This window comes from Bos grunniens, chromosome 6 (assembly GCF_055505025.1).
Source record: "Bos grunniens cultivar Pamir isolate PY7600 chromosome 6, Bosgru_T2T1.0, whole genome shotgun sequence".
NCBI classification, from domain to species: Eukaryota; Metazoa; Chordata; class Mammalia; order Artiodactyla; family Bovidae; genus Bos; species Bos grunniens.
In genome coordinates this window covers 30,371,261-30,392,957 of record NC_141170.1, presented here as the reverse complement: position 1 = coordinate 30,392,957, position 21,697 = coordinate 30,371,261, and the positions used below count along the sequence as shown (strand labels likewise).

The 21,697-nt window shown below is 37.7% G+C and overlaps 1 protein-coding gene and 1 long non-coding RNA gene across 2 annotated transcripts in view; one reads left to right on the top strand and one right to left on the bottom strand.

The window, feature by feature from the left end:
* The window catches only part of NPFFR2 (neuropeptide FF receptor 2), a 77,908-nt gene that overhangs the window by 24,024 nt on the left and 32,187 nt on the right, over positions 1-21,697 (top strand). The window lies entirely within an intron of this gene.
* Positions 1-21,697, bottom strand: part of LOC147370496 (uncharacterized) — a 77,219-nt gene that overhangs the window by 39,760 nt on the left and 15,762 nt on the right. The window lies entirely within an intron of this gene.

Genomic DNA, 21,697 nt, shown 5'->3' with positions numbered 1-21,697 from the left:
AATTTCTGGACTGTTAATGATTTATTTTGAATTATTTGACTAAGTTTTTTTTAATTTAGAGTTTCATCTGTTTTTTTGATAAAGATTAACTCTGCTCTGGAATTAAACCAAATTGGAGTTTCAGGACCAGTTCATTGGAATATGTAGTTGTTTTCCTGCAATGTGGGTCAGAGTGCTGCCATCGGGTCCTGGTGTCCCAATAATAGATTGTATCTTTAGACATGTGGGTTTTCTTCTATCATCTTAATGGTTGTTAAAGCCAATTTGTGCTCTCTGTAGTGGTGCTCTGTGTACTTAATGATTAGAAGGAGAGATGATGGCTAGGTTGCTGACTGGTGAAAGAACTTTGTTACAATGGGAAATGTGTTTCTATGTTCCTTATCTTGTTTTATGGCAGTGAGCAGTGTCATAAACAGCTAGTATTCTAGTGTGATCTAAGGTTTTTCTTAAGTATGTTTGGTTAAAATGTAGTTGCCAGAATAATTTAGGGAAAATGTCGAGTGGAACTTCTGGGAAAGGAAAGCTTGACTTATATATGATAAAAACTAAGAGGATGAGGTCTTGGAAGCATGCAATATTAATACTGGGTGTTGTACTACAAGGCATTAAGAGGTGCTCTGGGACAGAGACAGTTTCACTTTAGAGGTTCAACATCTGTTTTTCCTATTTGTTGCAGCCCTTTATACCTTTTAGGACAATAGGTTAAGTTTACAAATCAATTTTAAAATATGCCATCACAAAGCTAATCCTTTTGTTTAACTTTTAAAAATTCAATTTTTTCTTCCCACTGCTAGTGCCTTTTGCAGGTAGTAATAAAGTTAAACTGTTGCACAATAAAATTTCCCAATTTATTTTCTTTTTAACCAGTGAAATACTTCTCTTTGTCACTGACAATGTAAAAAGATCAGGCTAATGTGGGAATGCAAGCTATCACTTTTTTTTAAACTGTAATTGAATCAGATCTTCTGCAAAGACAATCCTCCATCCTTTCACGTAATGAAGGTACAACTAGAAAACAGTAACTACCCACTTGCCTGGAAGTCAAATAAAATGCATTTTTAGGCTTAAGGAAGGAACCAAGGAATTAGTCTCACTGTCACAATTGATCAAAAGATTTCCCTATGTTATAAGCCTGACATGATGTGAAGTGATAGCCCTAATATGTTTTGGTAAGATTATATTAAGGCAATATTTCTTAGCCTGAATTATCTTCCCTTTGTTCATATTAGACATAATATATAAAAGTAGGATAGGGAAGAATATTTAGAGTCTATCAGATCCACAGCTTATCAGCATATGGAAAAAAAAAAAAAAAGCTTGTCTTTCTTCAGTTCTTTTTTCTGGGGTTGGATCTTGCAAAGTGGACATATTCCAAAGGATTTATTACTTTTTAAATTGAAAATGAATTCAGTTGAAGGGAAGAAACAAAAGCATGAAAGACTGTTACCTAAACTTCCAAGAAAAGTTAATCTTTCCACACCACATTAGTATTTTCATTTTTAGTCTTGATGTCTTGAATGAAGTATACTGCAAAGGGTCTGAATATCTGGAATTACATACACTGTACATAAGTCCCTCTCACTATAAGTAAACAATATCTTATTACAAAAGAGAAAAAAATGCTTAATTTTTCTCAAAAGAATGATAGTAAATAGCAAAGCATAGAAGACCTGTTAGATCAAATATAATCTTAAATGCAGGCTTCCCTCATAACTCAGTCCATAAAAAATCTGCCTGCAATGCTGGAGACCCAGGTTCAGTTTCTGTGTCAGGAAGATCCTCTGGAGAAGGAAATGGCAACCCACTCCAGTATTCTTGCCTGGAGAATCCCATGGACAGAGGAGCCAGGCGGGCTACTGTCCATGGGGTAGCAAGAATTAGACATGACTGAAGACTAAACCACTAGCACCATTATGTTAAATGAAATTTACAGAAAAATAGACAATAGCAGCACAGTTGAAGTGTTAGCCTCTAAGTTGAGTCCAACTCTACGACCTCATAGATTATAGCCTTCCAGGCTCCCCTGTCTATGGAAAGAAAACTGGAATGGGTGAGAAAACTGGAGTGGGTAGGCGTTCTCTTCTTCAGGGGAATTTCCCAACCCAGGGAGTGAAGCCATGTCTCCTGTACTTCAGGTGGATTCTTTACTGTCTGAGCCACCAGGGAAGCCAAGTAGTCTAGCAATGCAAAGACTAATACAGAACTCTGAATTTGTCATTTTCATGGTCACTAGCGTCATAATAAATAGCTTTAGTTTTAGCTTAAAAAACATAGAACTATTGACTATTTTAAACATGATAATAGCTCAGCTATTGCAGGTAAGTTCAATATTTGCAAATTAATATCAAAAAGCAACAGAGACTTTAAAATATCACTCAAAAATTTAAGATAAATAATTTTTGTAGGTCAACATTTTCAGGATTACACAAGCACAAATTTTGACATATATCAGAACAGTTAAATTTTATCTATTTTGTTCTTATTGCAGTTTTAAAATGTATTAAGATATCTACTAACATACCTAAGGGTTTTTTTAATGTTTGGTTTATCTCTAGAAATTTTATATTTTTATGAAAATACAATTTAGTTAAGTTTGAATTTTATAACTTATCTATCCAAATATCCAAACTTTTCTTTGAGTTAAAATATGCCATGCTCCACATTTATCTTTCTGTAGCAACTAAATGATCAACATAGAAGAGGAATATAACTGATTTTGAAGGAGATTGCTGGGCACAAAAGCTTATATTGAAGAAACAGTGTAGCCTAAGGATATTGTATCAGTAAGGTTCCAATTAGAAAACCAGAGACCTATTCTATTTTAATCAAGAAGAAATTTGATACAGATTATTAGGTGTTGGCAAAATCGTTGGAAGAAATGGAAGCGTGAAAGTCAAGGAAAGCTACCACTAGTTTGCTCCAAACTTTCAGAGAACCAGGACACAAAAGAAACTGCCACTAGTAATCACAGCTCCCCATCACGGGGGTACATGACTTACAAGAAGGCCCTGAGTCTGCCAAAGCCCTTGCTACTTCTATTTTTGCTGCCAGAGGAGTTGTAGTATCATTTCTACCTCTCTTCCACCTTCCAAACAACATTTGAATAGCTCATATCAGTGTCTAACATGAAACTCTGCTGGTAAGGTAAGATACAAAGAAGTGCGTTGAAGGATCTGGGAATGCTGCTGAGTTGGGAACAGCCATATGGGGAAGTCTATCCCTTTGGCTAGTCAGCATTTTTACACATCTTTCCATGCATATTGACCCTCCAAATTATAAGATTAACAATGTAAGTCTGCTAAATTTGTGACAATCTCTCTCATGGAAATGAAAATGTGCTTAATCTCTTCCAAAATATAGGAAACCTCCTAATCACTATATCCATTACTGTGTGTTGCTCAATCCTCTCTGAACTGTCACAATTTCACTTTGATATCTAGTAATCTGAAGACTAATTCTACATTTAAACACTACCACACTGTATATAATATACTGGTGGAGGAGGAGAAAGTAAAAATAAAATAGTACATGTATATACACACACATACACATACACAAATATATTACCTAAAAAATTAAGAAGAAAGTATTCATAGTTAACATAGTCTTCATTTATGCACTTTGTCATCGGACCAAAATTGATATTTATAACTTTGTTCAATACTTATTCATTGTTCATTTGATCTCAGTAGGGATGCTTACAGACTGTGTTCTTTACCAAGTTGACTGACCCAAACCTTCATTCTTGATGTCCTACCTGTGCTGGCTTGTATAGATTCCATTCAGTTTTACTACTGAACATGAAGGTATTAAGAAAATCCTCTAGGATCTAGACACACTTTCACTGTATATAACAACCATCCTACTCCCTCTTGATAATCTGATAAATTACTTCACCTGGTACAGAAATCTCCTTTGCCTCTTGGTTCAATGACACTGTGATTCCAAAGTAGTTAAGTGTGATCTCAACCACCTGTTCACAGGAGCCATTTTTGTGTCCCCTAGCAGTAGTATTTCTCTTTAAGAACTAAAAGTTTAAGCCAAAAGAGCCTAAAGGTGGTGGGCTGGGATGGAAAAGTTTTGCAATTGGATTATTACAAGTGCTAAAGAACAGAGTTGCTGCTACTTTTACCCCTGGTACAAGAATTTATGTATTCTGTTGTAGGGAAAAATAGCATCTTATTGTTGGTTCAGAGAAAATAAGAGTAGTTTGTAGAACTGGTTTCATTCCAAGTTTTTGTTTCTCAAGGAGACAAGTCTACTGTTTTATAAAACCCATTATTTCTGAATGATAGATTCCATGGAAAGATTGATGAATCCATTAGGTACCATATGATTGCATCCTTCTTTTCCTATAAAATATTTCTTGAGCAGAAGCATAATGGGCAACACACTATGGAAATGAACAATGTATTCAGTAAGAATTTAGATAGTAGTGCTGACAAAAGTGTTTTAAGGAGAAAAGGCACATTTATATCCATAGTAAGAGTCTTTTTTGCAAGAAAGGAACCTCACTGCAGTGGTGTTAGCTTAGTCAGTTTCAAAGAAAGAAGACATGTTATTGAACCCAGATGCAATATCCATGGATACTTTGTTGATGAAACAGTTAACTAACCACAGAGCAGCTTGGGAAAGAGGCTAAATAACTATCTGGAACAGGTCATATTATATACCTGACTATTGAGAGCCTCTCTTTGGTGGGCATTTCCATGAGACACAAACTTACAATATATGCTCATTTAAATTGCTTGATCTGTATACTTCTTCCCCAGACCCTGTACAGTCCTCCAGTATTGGTGCATTAGTCATTGACAATTAATCATTGTATATCAATATCTTTGGTAATCACTCAAGACAAACTATACAACCAGATGTGCGAATCCACTTGGGGTCTACCAAGATTGACCTGATGCCTCTCAGAGCCACTTCTGTTTCTTTTGGTTGGTGTCACCACATCTCATGGGACCATTTAGCTTGTCATCAGGAATTTTTCAAGAGGCCTTAGGTGTGGATGCAGGGAGAGGTGGTGACACAGCAAGAATAGATGTGATAGGAGATGAACTTATTGTATAACTTATAGTTTCTGGACCTACTCAAGTCTGATCATATATGTTGTAGCCTGGTGTATCAGGTAATACCCAGAGTGCAAGGGACAAATCAGGTCACATCATCTTTTATTTTTCTACCGTCAGCAGTTCTCTCTCAACCTAAGCACAAGAGCAAGCTAGAAACTGTTTTTGAAAAGGTAATTTGCCATTTTCAAGGAAGAATACAGATTTTCTGTGAAACCCTTAGAATTGCATGTGTTTTTATCACTCTAAAGAGGATTTCCATTTATTATCGCTGTCTGTCAAAATCTTTTAAGCACAACTGGATCTCTACAACCTTAAGACCAAGGTGGCAGAGTAGCTGAGGACCCACAGCCCAAATCTCCTGCAAAACCTCTTGCTCTGGGCTTCTCTAGAATTTAGAAATATTAGGGGTTAGTTAGCAAATACATCAGTTATCTATGAGTAAATATTTTTTATAAAATCCAGATGAGCCCATCAAGTGTGGTGTTTCCTAGTTGCTGAAGGGAAAAAACAGCAACTGGCTTTCCCTTTGCAGTTATCTGGACCTTGGACCATTATCTCTCTGGACACTTCATTAAGATGCCAGATTCCTGAATTTTCATGGCTATTATCTTCTACTTGCTGGTATTCATGTGTTTTATCAAGGCATCAACTGTATTAGCTAATGTCTGCTCAACAGGTCTGATTAATATGATTTCTCATTTTAGTAGACCAGTAACAGGAAAGTGAGTAAGGTCCCTGTGAACTAGATTATGAAACAGGGCTGAAGAATTGACATAGTTTGACAAAGCCCTGAGGTACAGGAGTGAAGATATGCTGTCTTTACACAGTAAAAGTAAACGAGTTCTTGTAGTCTTTGAGAGTTTCCATGGAGAGAGAGACTTTTTCAGACACAGAACTGCACCCCAGGTTCCAGGGGCTCTGCTGATTTATTCCTGTAAAAAAGTACTTCTGGAATAGCAGAGGCAAGAGAATCAATACCTGATTTAAATTTACAATAATATTTTGCCAGGTTCTGAAGCTTACTTTATTTCACTTAAAAATTTTTCAAATGTATTTAATACTTTTATTGATTCATGTGTATTTGATTTTCAAAGAACTGCTTATATTCAATGTGTACAATTTAATGAGTTTGGACACATGAAAACACCTGTGATACCACCACCACAAGCAAGGTAATAGATAAATCCAATACTTCCTAGAGTTTTCTTGGGTCCCTTTGTTTTTGGTTTGCTTTGTAGTAATAACACAATATGAGATCTACCCCCTTAATACAGTCTGAAGTGCATAATATCATAATGTTAACTAGGCACTCTGTTGTTCAGCAGATCTCTAGACTTTATTCATCTAGCATAACTGAAAGTTTAAAACCATTAAATAACAACTCCCCATTTCCTCTACTCCCTAGTCCTGGGCAACCAATATTGCATTCTCTGCTTCTAAGAGTGACTGTTTTAGATACCTCATGTGAGTGGAATCATGCAGTATTTATCTCCCTATAACTGGCTTATTTCACTTAGCCTAATAGCCTCTTGGTCCATGCACGTTGCCACAGATGATAGGATTTCCTTTTTTGTAAGGATGAACAACAGTCCATCATGCATGTATATGTGTATGTATACACATATAGGCTAGAGGTTAGTGAAAGACTTAATCTGCTGAAGCCTATATATCTGCCCACCATTGCTGGAGGAGCAGAGTATGTTTCCTTAGCTCTCTTCCACCTTCCAAATCTCATGTAACGGCCTTTCACCACTGGTCTAACCCAGGGCAAAATAAGACTTTTGGTTTTCAGCCTTGTGACCTGGGAGCATACAGACAAGGCTGAGAATGGTTCTCAGCTATTTCCAGGCAATCTGACATGGTGTTATGGGTATGAACCATCCTACTTGGGGTCAGATTCTGCTTCCACCACCCGCCAGTTGTGTGACCTTTGGTGAGCCACCTGACTTCTCTGTGACTTGGTTGTGCTAGCTATGAAATGTAGATAATTTCCCTAACTTGAAGAAATTTTGAGAGTTAATGCAGATAGACTGTGTATAACAATGCTTGACATAAAATAAACCTCAATGTGGTAAGGAATTATTATTAAAATCTAGAGTATGGTTTTGCCAAAATCCAAATAAAAAGATTAGGCAAATATTCTATTTGTAACTGTGTAGTATGTGTTTTTTAGGTATTTTTCCCCACGAGTCATAATAATTTAACATCTCCAGGTGTACTTTATGTTTAAGGCAACATATTCCGATAGCTAGTTTAGGTCTAATTAGCATTGCTCTTAGGTTAAGGAGGCATCACTATCTGAAGACTCATAGTAATACACTTTAATCACTATTTTTTGAAGGCTAAGGAACAATTTTAGTTTTTAGCACTTTTTTTCTGAGTAGGATGACAGATGTGTATTTTGTTTTTTTCTAATGTTCATCTTGTTGTTCAGTCACTCAGTCATGTCCAACTCATTGAGACCTGACGGACTGCAGCATGCCAGGATTTCCTGTCCTTCACTATCTCCCATCTTCAACCAATTCAGCATCACAGTAATCTAAGTCTATACCTCAACTACTAATGCCAAAGAAGATGAAGTTGAATGATTCTATGATGACCTACAAGATCTTCTAGAACTAACACCGAAAAAAAGATGTCCTTTTCATCATAGGGGACTGGAATCCAAAAGTAGGAAGCCAAGAGATACCTGGAGTAACAGACAAGTTTGGCCTTGGAGTACAAAATGAAGCAGGGAAAAGGGTAACAGAGTTTGGCCAAGAGAAGACACAGGACATACAAACACCCTCTTCCAACAACACAAGAGATTGTTCTACACATGGACATCACCAGATGGTCAAAATGTTCATCTTAGGAGTCTTAAAAAAATTAAAATTCCTTGAAAGAATTTCTCCCTATCCATAACATAATAAAATAAGAACTAATGATCTTATAACCTAAATTTCTCTAGGATATTTTTCCAGAAGAACTGATTACAATATAGTCAATTAGATATTTTTCAAGCTGAATTTATAGTTTATGTTTTAAATTTTCAAAAGTAAACATACTGTAATAGATTACAAAAAAATGGTTGCAGTTCTTCATCCTCCCCTATATCTACACTCTTCTCTCCTAAAGAGATTAAGACTTTCTCTACCCCTTGAATTTAGGCTGTGCTTATGACATTTTGTCAGCAAGAAGTGATGGTATTTCCAGGACCTGAGGCTCTGTGACTTTGACTCTTTTGCTCCTCTGTCTTTATCACAAGAGCACACCATGTCCCAGCTAGTGTTCTAGAGGATGAGATTTGTAAAGACACCTGAACGCAAAGCTGACTCAGCTCAGTGTCCCAATCAGAGCCTCAGACACACTGAGAAAACCCAGTCAAGAATAGTAAAGCCAACTTATAGCTGTTCAAAAACGTGTGGGTGAACCCCACCAATCTCAGTTCAGATTATCAGACTTCCCAATAACCTTAGAAGGAAAACAAAATTATTATAGGCGTCTAAGTTTGTATGGCTGTTCATTACACAGCATTTTTGTAGCACTAGATAAGTGTGCATGACACAAAGATTAAAACAAACAAACAAAAAACCCCAAAAACCTAGCAGTGTGTATCGGTTCAGTTCAGTTCAGTCACTCAGTCATGTCCGACTCTTTGCGACCCCATGAATCGCAGCACACCAGGCCTCCCTGTCCATCACCAACTCCCGGAGTTCACTCAGACTCACGTCCATCGAGTCGGTGATGCTGCAGTGTGTATACTTAAATTCAAAAGTATTTTTGTTTAGGAAAGTCAGAAAAGCATCATTAACCTGTCTTTGATTAATATGCAAAGATTTCAAAAACATTTCAGGGGAAAAATGGAATATTTGTTTTCATAACCAAAAGCCGGCTTGTATTTCTTATTCTCAAAGAATCTGTAGGCAACACAAACAAGTCAGAGGAACTTATTCATTCTTAACATTTTACTTTCTACACACACTTGCTACCTCTGTTGAAATAAACAGGGTAATTTGAAGAAACTAATGATCTCTCTTTAGTGTTGCTGTGCAGCAGGAAGTCAGACTCTAAAGAAAAAAAAAAGTGTTGTTAAGTATTTTGGGGATGTGGAAATAATCTGAAGAAAAGTAAGAGAAAAATGTTATAGTGTTGAGCAACACAGTTTCAAGCACTCAGCACAAAAGTTTAAGGCAAAATATTAATTGACATAAATAAACAAAATCATCTACAGTATTGCTTGAGAAAGACAAGAGTAATTATTTCTCAGTAACTCCACTTTAACTTAGGACCAAGTGAAATTTTCCAGCTGGGGAAACAGGGCATGGAGAAAACTACCAGAGAGGGTTTAAGTTAGTGCAGGAAAAACCAGTCTTTTAACTATAATGTGCTAGTCACCCTACTAGGTGCTAAGGACACGGTCTTGGCCAAAAGAAATGACTGGTAATCTATATGAAAAGCAGAATGAAAGCGTATATAAGATGGGAGTCATAAAATTTGCCTACATAATCAGAGAATGAGTCGCAGAGGAGAAAGTTGGTGACTGTGTCTCAATTTATGTTTATAGTTTACCAGATAGGGGAAAAAACGTGGCGGAAATAAAAAGAAGTTGTGTATACAAAGGAATGGAGATGTATACAAGTAACTCATAATGGGAAGACTCCAGCTAATAGGAGAATAAGTGCTCTGAGACAGAAAATGATAGAAATAAAATATGATTATTGATGGGATGTTAATTTGTCTGCAGCAATAGGTAACTGTCTCAAAACTCAGTTGCTTAAAGGGCTTCCCAGGTGGTGCTAGTGGCAAAGGACACGGCTCGATCGCTGGGTCAGGAAGATCCCCTGGAGGAGGAAATGGCAACCCACTCCAGTATTCTTGCCTGAAGAATCCCATGGACAGAGGAGCCTGGTGGGCTACAGTCCATAGGGTCGCACAGAGTGGGACACGACTGAAGCGACTTAGCACACACTCACACACAGTTGTTTAAAAGAACATTTATCTTATAGTTTCTGTGGCTCAAGAAGCAAAGAGGTATGTTTTAGCTGTGTCTTCTGGCTCATAATCTCTCATGTGACTGCAATGAAGTTGAATACCAGAGTTGTGGATTCATCTAGTGACACGGAAGGGGAGGGGTGTGCTTCTAAGCTCACTTACATGGTAGGAAGATTCAGTTTCTTGTGCCCTGTGGGCCCTAGGTCCCCTTCAGTTCCTTGTTCCTCTCTCTAGGCCGCTTACAACTTGTCAGCTTGCTTCATCAAAATAAACAAGCAAGAAGAGCCAGAGACAGAGAATGAACAAGATGGAAGTCACTGTCCTTTGTAACCTAACCTCAGTAGTGACTTCCATAAATTTTGTCATATTCTATCCTTTAAAAGCAAGGTTCTAGGTCCACCACCCATTCAAGGAAGAGGGAGGGCAGATGACACGAAGGCATAGATATAGATACCAGGAGGCAGAGATTATTGGGGCTATTTTAGAAATAGCCTCCAAAAGATGGCAAATGCAATTTCATCCATCAGGAGGAGTAGTACTCTGGAAGAGATGGATGATGAAGAAAAGTGAAACTGATGATGTATGCAAGAGGCAAATTGGGGAGGGCATTTAGCAGCCCGGTGGAGTGACAGGAGAGTTTGCACAAGAGGGATATATTGATCCCTGAGCTTGAGACTAAGAAATACTAATGCTTATCACCAGAGATCTAGGAATAAAAGGGTTTCAAGTGCCTCAGCAAAGGTTTACAGCTTTCAGATGAGCACAGCATTAGCCCACAGTGGTGGGAACCCTTGTTCCCTACTCGTCCCTCAGAGGTGTGCTGCTGCTAGGGTGATGCTTGCAGCAACACCTGCTTGTCAAACTTGAACCTGGACATGAGTCGGCAAATGTCAATCCACCTGAGGAGCCCCACGGTCAGAGAGAAGAATCCGAAAGCAACCAGCACAGGCAGCTCAGGAAGAAACTACTGAATATGACAGAGGTAATTTGCATAAAAATGGTATCAAGAACCTTTTAGAAATTTAACACAGAGCACTGAAAGACAGAATGAAAATCATTCCTTTGGAATCAAATCATTTTGTAGGCAAGTGGAAGGAGATAATGTTAATAATTGAAGACTTAATTAGTGACCTGGAATATCAAGTTAAAGAAATGGCCCTTTGGAAAAAATTGAGATAAAATACAATGAGATAGAAATAATGGATACCTGAAATGCAAATAATATTAATTCTAGAAGAAGGAAAAGGAATGGAGAAATAATAAGCAATTGTTAAAGAAATGGGAGAAAAAGTTTGGTCTGAAGGAAGCTTTCTTTTTCAAGAAATTGAAAGAGAAAGAAAGATCCAATATTCATGTTTTTAAAGCAACTGCTAGTCATGTGTTAGCATAAATATTTAATTCTGATGAAAATGAATTTATTTTCCTTTTATAATAGAAAGTAATAAAAATGTACTGGTTTTCCTCTCATGCATGCTATTCCAGCCAAATGGTCCATTTGGTGGTCCATCCCACCACAATTCCCAGTCTCATTTCCTTCTGCTGGTGCACCCTTCCCCCAGTGACAGAGGGACTATTCACTTTTATTGGAAAACAAAAGGGAGTGCTTTAAAAGTTACATCAAGACAGCAGCCTATGAGATCTGCAGGTCTCACCACCGCACTGCTTCAGGAATCTTGGCTCAGCCTATCAGCTTCCCTGTTGACCCCGTATGAAATAGCAATCACCACTGCCTTTGCAATTCCTATCCCCCTTACCCTACTTAATATTCCACCTTGCATATTATGCATGTACTTGTTATTAGCTCTTCCCAACTCTGAGAGTAGGACCTCCTTTGTCTTGTGTTTACTGCTGTATCTCCAGTCCCTAGAACAGATAGGGGCACGTGGTAGGCATTCAACAAATATGTGTTGAATGACTCAATTAACAAATGAGTAAATGAGCAAAGTAGAAAACTCAAATAGACCAATTTTTATAGAAAAAATTGGGAAGGGAGCAAGCAGATGGGTCTAGCTGACATAGCATAGAGGTGATCAAGTATAAGCTTCTGGAGTTTTCCTGAGGTTCATGTATGTGACTTTTCCTTCATTAGCTGAATGTCTTTGGACACATTTCTTTATTTCCAAGTTTCCTCAGTTTTGAAATAGAGATGATAATTACAGCTTATAACTGATAATTCAATCATAAGGATTGACTGTCTTAATAAGAGTAAAGCACATAGATCAGTGAGTGGCATAAAAGTACTCTATTTTTTTAAATCTTTTGGAGAATAACACCCATGCTATTTAAGCTACTTTAATGAGGAAAGCAGAAAAATATAATGCTATGCCTTGTAAAGAGCATCTAAATCTCACCTTTGACTAATTTTATTTATGACTACAGATTGTTTTTCTAACAATCTGAAAATCAGCTGTGTCCAAAGAGCAATGGGGTATGACCTACAAAAGAGTATCCTATGAACACAAAGATAATTAATTGTAGATTGTCAAAATGAGTCATTAGATCAACACAATTTTTAAAACTAATTTTATCATTGCATCCTAGGAGGAATTTCATAAAATTTGACAGTCTTTCCTAATTAATGCACTAAAATACAGAAATAAATGAAAACTGTTTAAGTATGACAGAGTCTTCAAAGTCCAGCTGGAAAAATTCTAAGTGGATGGCTTAAGCTGTTTTTATTAAAATAGAAATAAGATAAAGATGGCCCTGATCGCTGCAGGTGTTGTGTTTATTATCACTCAACACGAAAGTTCCAAAGCATCTGCATTAAGACAAGAAAATAAACAATTCTGATGAAAGCTATAATACAGTCAAATAACCTTTCCACTGACTGAGAAAAAAACCCAACTTTCAGGGGGAAACATACAGAGAACTTCTACAAATTAGTAAAGAAATGACAACCAGCTCAATAGAGATGTTGCTTGAGATACATGGCAAGAATACTGGAGTGGGTAGCCATTCCCTTCCAGGAGATCTTCCTGAACCAGATATCAAACCCAGGTCTCCCACATTGCAGGCAGATTCTTTACCATCTGAGCCACCAGGGAAGCCCAAATATACAGAGAATTCTACAAATTAATAAAGAAATAACAGTCGACTCAATAGAGATGTTGCTTGAGATAGAGATAGGAAGTTCTCAGCAAAGTAAATCTAAATAGTAACCACATGGAAATATATTTAACCTAGTAATAATGAACTATACATTAAATTAAAAATTAGATCATACCTTTCCCATGTGAAGTCAGAAGGGGTGATCATACCCACTTCCCTTATTAATTGCTGACATTTATCAAGCATTGATGATGTACTAAGCACTATTTTCATGCTCCATATATATTAATTCACTTATTCTTAATAACAAATACATGAATTAGGTACTATTATAATTATTCCCATTAGTAATTTGTTCAAAGTCATAGAATTAAAAAGTTGCAAAGCTAGAACTTGAACCCAAGCAGACTGGCTCCAGACTGTGGCCTTAACCACTACTCCAGACTTCCTCATTGCTGTCAGCAGTATAGGAAAAGAGCCCTCCTCGTATGTTACTCATTGCAAGGAGAATTCTAGCCTCTTTAGAGAGAAACAGCACAATATCTATTGAGATTAAAATGTTGTGTATACTTTGGCCCCACATTTTACTCCAAGGAGTCCATTCCCTAGGGAAAAACAACTCAAGAATGTAAGGGTATGTGTATGAGACTATGGATTACATGGAGTACTCAGGAATAGAAGTTAAATGGATGCATAATTGTAGAATAACAATTAAAAGACTATTTCATTCTTGTAATGAAACTTGTAATTGCTTCCTTAATATTCATTTCCATATTCTTAGAAACTTTATTTTTATTTGGCAATTTTTTCTATATATACCCCCTTCAACCAATGCCAATAGTCTATGCTCTTTGAAAAATGGTGACAGCTAGTTCTACCTTAGTTTTAAGCATGACCTACCTAACTGAGGTCATATTACTGCTATAAAATAGAGCTTTCTGCAGTGATGGAAATGTGCAATATAGTAGCCAGCAATCAATAAGCTACTGAGTACTCAAAATGTGGCCAGTGTAACTAAGAAAACAACTTAACTTTAGTCACATGTGGCTAGTATTTACTGTATTACTGCAACCTCAACTAATCAGTGCAATATCATCACCTAAGCACAATAATTAGTACAAGGATGTTACTGATTCAAATCATGGGGAATAATCAAGCTTGCCCAGGGTCTTCTGGGAAAGTTTTCTGCCTCTTTTTAGAACATGCTTCTGACAAACTCTCTTTGGACATGGATAAGGCATTATGTAGCCTCAGAATTAATTGAGGGCCTTACTGGAAACACGAAAGCCATCTTTAGAATAAGTAGAAACAATGGAAGACAAGTGTAGACGAACACAAACCAGTTTCTTTTTGATGCTAAACTATTGAATAAAACTAACTCCGTAGTTGATCCTACTTCTCTTAATATATTTTCCAGTAACATATGTCATGAATCACTCATTATTAAACACATCTTTTGTGGGTCTCCTCTTGGATTGCAGTATGTAATAGATTGTATCAATCAAAATAAGATTTAAAACTTTCAGTTGAACTGAAATTAGTTCTAAGAAATATTTTAAAGGCAAAAAGCAAGATGCATAAAGATTATGATGTTACATTTAAGTGAATGATTCAAAAATACTTAGAAGTGAGAGATTATAGACAAAGGGAGAAGGCTAGAATGATGCATATGGTAAAGGATTAGAACTGGAGGTATCAGTATGAACTCACATTTAGGTTAATATAGAGAAACAGGGTGGCATATAAAAATAGGTGTGCATATATAGGTGCTGGTGTACATATTTCTATTTCCCTGCTCTGTCAGCTAAGATGGCTTAGAAGCAACAATTCTGTTCTTTCTCACAACAAGCACACCTAGACCTAGATCTGGGTTTCTAAAACTATTCTCCAATAACCAAAGCTCCTTAGAGAAAAAGCTAATTATGAGATTGGGACAAGAAACTCACGAGGTGAACCTGAAGCCTCTCATAGTGCCAAAAAGTAAGCAAGTGCCCCCTCACCTCAAGAAAAAAAGATCAGGGGGTATGTTAAAGGAAACAAATGTGAGAGCTCCCAGTAACCAAAGCTGAAACATCCAAGCAACAAAACAAATGAACTAGTATTCAATGATAACCCAAAGTATAAGGTATATCTCATGAGTCCATCTTGATATAAAAATGAATTAAGAAATGGGGAAAAGGAGACAATTCTCTCATAAAGAATTCCTAATAATTTATATAGCTGTACAATGGCACCCCACTCCAGTACTCTTGCCTGGAAAATCCCATGGGCAGAGGAGCCTGGTAGGCTGCAGTCCATGGGGTAGGGAAGAGTTGGACATGACTGAGTGACTTCACTTTCACTTTTCACTTTCATGCATTGGAGAAGGAAATGGCAACCCATTCCAGTGTTCTTGCCTAGAGAATCCCAGGGATGGGGGAGCCTCGTGGGCTGCTGTCTATGGGGTCGCACAGAGTCGGACACAACTGAAGCGACTTAGCAGCAGCAGCAGCAGCATACTTCATCTTCAAGATGCTGGAGGAGACCACTCAACTCCTTTAAGCGTGGGCTATGCGTAGTAACTTCCTTCCAAAGACTACAGTATGGAGTGTGGGGGGAAGAGTGACTCTATGGAAGAAAAATCTGACAAATATACCTCAGTCAGGAAATTAAAGTCAATGTCAAAAGTGATAGTCATACTAATAATAGATACCCTTGATGTATAATTAGAATAACACTGTATCTGTGGTCTCTCTCCAAAATACACAACCATCATGTAATCATGGGGAAAACAGGAGATAAATGTCATTTTGAGGGACTTTTTACAAAATACATGACCAACACTCTTTACAACTGTCAAGGTTATCAGAAACAATGAAAGTGTGAAAAGTTGTCGCATCCAAGTGGAACTTAAGGAGACATGATGGCTAAATGCATTGTGGTCTTGTGAATGGGGTTCTGGAACAGGAAAGGACAGTAGGTAAAAACTACGGAAATATGAATAGTTAGCAATAACGCACCAGTATTGATTCAGTAATTTAACAAGCATACCACACTAATATAAAATATCAATAATAGGGAAAACTGAGTTTAGAATATACAGAAATTCTCTGTGCTATCCTCTAAGACAGGAGTCTAAGTATCATGTAATAATGATTGAGGGAGTGAGGAATTAGAAGGGAAAATCAGAGGGAAAATGACTGTAGCAACATGGAAAATACCTAGAGCATAAATCAATCAGAGCACAGAATGTAAAATGTATCAATCATATTGTAGATAAATAATATTTAAATATGCTTCTGAACAATTCAAATATTCCAGAAATAAATGAGGATACTGATGAAATCTTAGTATCAAGCAGGGAGGTTTTTATTCTTTTATTTATGTTATTTTTATGCAGTACCAATAGTAAAATATCAACACTCGATGAGGGAAAAAACATAATTCTGGACATCATCCACAGAAATTATGATCAATTGATCTAGGGTTATTTAGCTTGAAGAATTTGCTTTTATTTATTTATATTTTTAGCAAACCAATCCCTCAGGCCCCAGTGTTTCTCATTCCCTAACATGTTTAATAAACAAACTGAAATACAATGAATGTCAGTACTTTTGGGTAATCTCACCCAGCAGAGCCATGGATTCAGGGAGAAGAGTATAATTAAATATAAAGATCAGAAGGACATGAAGGAACTGATATTATATTGAATTTTGACAAGTGAGTAGGATTCTGGGCTGTAAGAAAAAGAGTGTGGCCTAAAAACGAAATACAGATAGCACAGTCAAGGTAGGAAGGAATGAATGACATACTTTATGTGTTTGGGAAAAAGCAAAAGGGCCCCTCAGGCCACAGGGCGTAAGGGATGGGCAATAAGTCTAGGAAGATCCTGTGTTAGTCACTCGGTCCTATACGACTCTTAGTGAACCCACAGACTGTAGCCCGCCAGGCTTCTCTGTCCATGGAATTCTCCAAGCAAGAATCAGATCAGATCAGATCAGTCGCTCAGTCATGTCCGACTCTTTGCAACCCCATGAATTGCAGCATGCCAGGTCTCCCTGACCATAACCAACTTCCGGAGTTCACCCAGACTCACGTCCATCGAGTCAGTGATGCCATCCAGCCAGCTCATCCTCTGTCATCCCCTCTCCTCCTGCCCCCAATCCCTCCCAGCATCAGAGTCTTTTCCAATGAGTCAACTCTTCGCATGAGGTGGCCAAAGGACTGGAGTTTCAGCTTTAGCATCATTCCTTCCAAAGAAATCCCAGGGCTGATCTATTTCAGAATGGACCGGTTGGATCTCCTTGCAGTCCAAGGGACTCTCAAGAGTCTTCTCCAACACCACAGTTCAAAAGCATCAATTCTTTGGTGCTCAGCCTTCTTCACAGTCCAACTCTCACATCCATACATGACCACAGGAAAAACCATAGCCTTTACTAGATGGACTTTTGTTGGACAAGTAATGTCTCTGCTTTTGAATATGCTATCTAGGTTGGTCATAACTTTCCTCCAAGGAGTAAGGGTCTTTTAATTTCATGGCTGCAGTCACCATCTGCAGTGATTTTGGAGCCCCCAAAAATAAAGTCTGACACTGTTTCCACTGTTTCGCCATCTATTTCCCATAAAGTGATGGGACCAGATGCCATGATCTTTGTTTTCTGAATGTTGAGCTTTAAGCCAACTTTTTCACTCTCCACTTTCACTTTCATCAACAGGCTTTTTAGTTCCTCTTCACTTTCTGCCATAAGGGTGGTGTCATCTGCATATCTGAGGTTATTGATATTTCTCCTGGCAATCTTGATTCCAGCTTGTGTTTCTTCCAGTCCAGTGTTTCTCATGATGTACTCTGCATATAAGTTAAATGAGCAGGGTGACAATATACAGCCTTGACGTACTCCTTTTCCTATTTGGAACCAGTCTGTTGTTCCATGTCCAGTTCTAACTGTTGGTTTCTGACCTGCATACAGGTTTCTCAAGAGGCAGATCAGGTGGTCCTGTATTCCCATCTCTTTCAGAATTTCCCACAGTTTATTGTGATCCACACAGTCAAAGGCTTTGGCATAGTCAAAAAAGCAGAAATAGATGTTTTTCTGGAACTCTCTTGCTTTTTCCATGATCCAGGGATTCTTGGCAATTTGGTCTCTGGTTCCTCGGGCTTTTCTAAAACCAGCTTGAACATCAGGAAGTTCACAGTTCGCATATTGCTGAAGCCTGGCTTGGAGAATTTTGAGCATTACTTTACTAGCATGTGAGATGAGTGCAATTGTTCAGTAGTTTGAGCATTCTTTGGCATTGCCTTTCTTTGGGATTGGAATGAAAACTGACTTTTTCCAGTCCTGTGGCCACTGCCAAGTTTTCCAAATTTGCTGGCATATTGAGTGCAGCACTTTCACAGCATCATTTTTCAGGATTTGAAATAGCTCAACTGGAATTCCATCACCTCCACTAGCTTTGTTTGTAGTGATGCTTTCTAAGGCCCACTTGACTTCACATTCCAGGATGTCTGGCTCTAGGTCAGTGATCACACCATCGTGATTATCTTGGTCCTGAAGATCTCTTTTGTACAGTTCTTCTGTGTATTCTTGCCACCTCTTCTTAATATCTTCTGCTTCTGTTAGGTCCATACCATTTCTGTACTTTATCAAGCCCATCTTTGCATGAAATGTTCCCTTGATATCTCTAATTTTCTTTTTTTTAAATTTTATTTTATTTTTAAACTTTTCATAATTGTATTAGTTTTGCCAAAGGAGTGGATTGCCTTTCCCTTCTCCAGAGGAACTTCCCAACCCAGGGATTAAACCCTGGTCTCCTGCCTCAAAGGCAGATTCTTTACCATTTGAGCTACAGGGAAGGAAGATAGGTAAATGCCAAATGCAGCAAATCATCAAGTGCTACTCTGTGAAACCTTTTTCTTACAGTTTATCACTAATCCATTTTTGTATTAAAGAATGAAATAACCTAATTTGGTCTATGTCATAGGAAAAATACTATGAAAGGATTGATTTCAAGAAGAAAGTTGGGTGAGACATGTTTTGTATATTTGATATTTGGGGAAAACTCAATATTTTATCTTTCTTATAACTAAATAAAATTGATTTTACACATTTGTTTATATCTCACTTTTAGAAAACTGCATGCAAACTACTCCCCTAACAACCATGTACCCCCAAAATGGATATGAAGCATCAAATACATTAGAATAGACAAGAAGTCAAGATTAGACTGAAAAGAAGTCATTGGCTCTGACCATTAGGAAGTAGCCTTAAGAACAGATTCACTGAAGAGTGAAAGCAGGCACCACTATGGACTAAAGACAGAGAATATTATTTTTCTTCAGGAAAACTGATGAGTGAGTGCTATACAGAGGCAAGTTTGAGAGTCATTTTAGCACAAATACGACCTAATGTATCCAAATCATGAGAGAGGGAGAGTCCATGTGATAGTCATCCCCAGAGAAGGATCACTCATCACTTACTTATGTTGCACTCCTAGACTGGAGATCTGTGATGTAATCATAGAAGGGAGTTAAAGAAGCAGTGTACACCATCAGCAAAACATATTTTTAATTCTTATTCAATGATGCTGCCTATAGCAAATGGCATTTTTAATAAAGAGTAAAATATTTCCCTTTTAATTGCAAAGTAATAAATGATCTAAATGTAACCTTATATTTTCTTCAAAAAGAGAAAATATCCCCCCACCTCTGTCTATCTAGTAATGACTTTCCAAGGTACATAGAAAAATAAAATGTTTTAAAATAACATCTTTTGTACATGTGTTCAGCCAGTCAGTTCAGTTGCTCAGTCATGTCTGACTCTTTGCGACCCCATGGACTGTAGCATGCCAGGCCTCCCTGTCCAACACAACTCCCAGAGTTTGCTCAGACTCATGTCCATCGAGTTGGTGATGCCATCCAACCATCTCATCCTCTGTTGACCGCTTCTCTTCCTGCCTTCAATCTTTCCCAGCATCAGGGTCTAGGGTCTAGGTGCGTGTGCTAGGTTTCCATTAGCTACCCCTACATTTATCCTAATGTTCAAGATATTTAAAAATTTGTCGTTGTTATTTCATTGCTAAGTCATGTCCCACTCTTTTGTGAATCCGTGGTCTGAGTCCACCAGGCTCCTCTGCCCAATAGGAATTTTCCAGGCAAGAATACTGGAGTGGGTTGCCATCTCTGCCTCCAGGGGATATTCCTGACCCAGGGATGGAACCTGAGTCTCTTGTATTTCCTGTGTTGGCTGACAGGTTCTTTACCATTAGTGCCACCAGGAAAGCCACTATTTAAAAGTACTCCTTTCCTAAATCAACTATACTCCAATGAAAAGTAAAAATACTCTTTCCTGACTTTCTTTCATCCAGACTTTCACCAATGTAACCTGTGTATGTGATACGATATATTTATTACATTTTTCTGTTTGCAGGCATAAACTACTGTTAGAAAAACATATTGTGCCTATAGAACATATTGTGGGACCACTTTAAGTACTCCTACTACCACTTCCAGGAGCTGGGGTGGGCTAGGCAAATGGAAAAGTAATGGCTAAATCTAATAAAAAGTAAAATTAAATATAAAGAGAAGGAACATTCAACCGCTCTCCTATTCACCATCCTCTCACAACTGAAGTCCCTTGCTTCTATTTCCAGATGACCGTCAGTGAAGAGAATACAAAATTTATTTGTACGAATTTAGTCCTGGGGTAAATGAGGTTGTTTTAAAAGGAGGTAGAATATTAATGTAGGGCTTTCCTGGTGGCTCATTGGTAAAGAATCTGCCTGCTAATGCAGGGGACATGGTTCAATCCCTCGTCAGAAAGATCCCCTAGAGAGGGAAATGGCATCCCACTTCAGTGTTCTTATCTGGTGAACCCCATGGACAGAGGAGCCTGGTGTGCTACAGGCCACGGGGTCACAAAAAGTGAGACACAACTTAGTGAATGAACAACAACAACAAAGAATATTAATTAGCATCCCAAAATGTTGTTTCCTTTGCCAGTCTTTAAAAATGAAAGTGCTACAGGCTTTGCCAGGCAGCCATGTAAAACCCTTACCTGAAGGAGCTCACAGCTCAGATAAGAGCTTCCTCTGGAACCATCTAATCTCTTAGTACGGATGTGTCTGATTTCTACAGCAAACCTTCCATGAGGTTCTAATTTTCACTTCATTCCATTTGCCTGTTTAGATATGACAGTTATTTTTAGACATTTTAGCTCTAAGGAAGCCAGTATTTACTGACATATTCTTACAAAATTTTGATTTGCCTCAGAGGATATTTCACTCTAAAGTGAGTGTAAATTAGGTTGAGTTTTCCTCCTCCATAGATTTTAAAGGTCATTTATATTGTTTGTATGTGTGTTGGGATGGAATGGTGGTGGCATTTCCTCCTTTCTTTGATAGAACTATTCTTATATTAAAAGTAAAAAGCACATATAAATTAGAAAAATAATGGTATCTGATCTCTTACAATGTGTAGTTGATGTGTTATCTCAATGTTTGTTCAAAAAGGCATGTTATATTTTATCAGGCAAACTTATCATACTTTAGCATTTTGGAATTCCTCAGTAGTAGACTGTCTTATCCATCACTAAAACACAATCTTAAAAAACCACATTTTTATT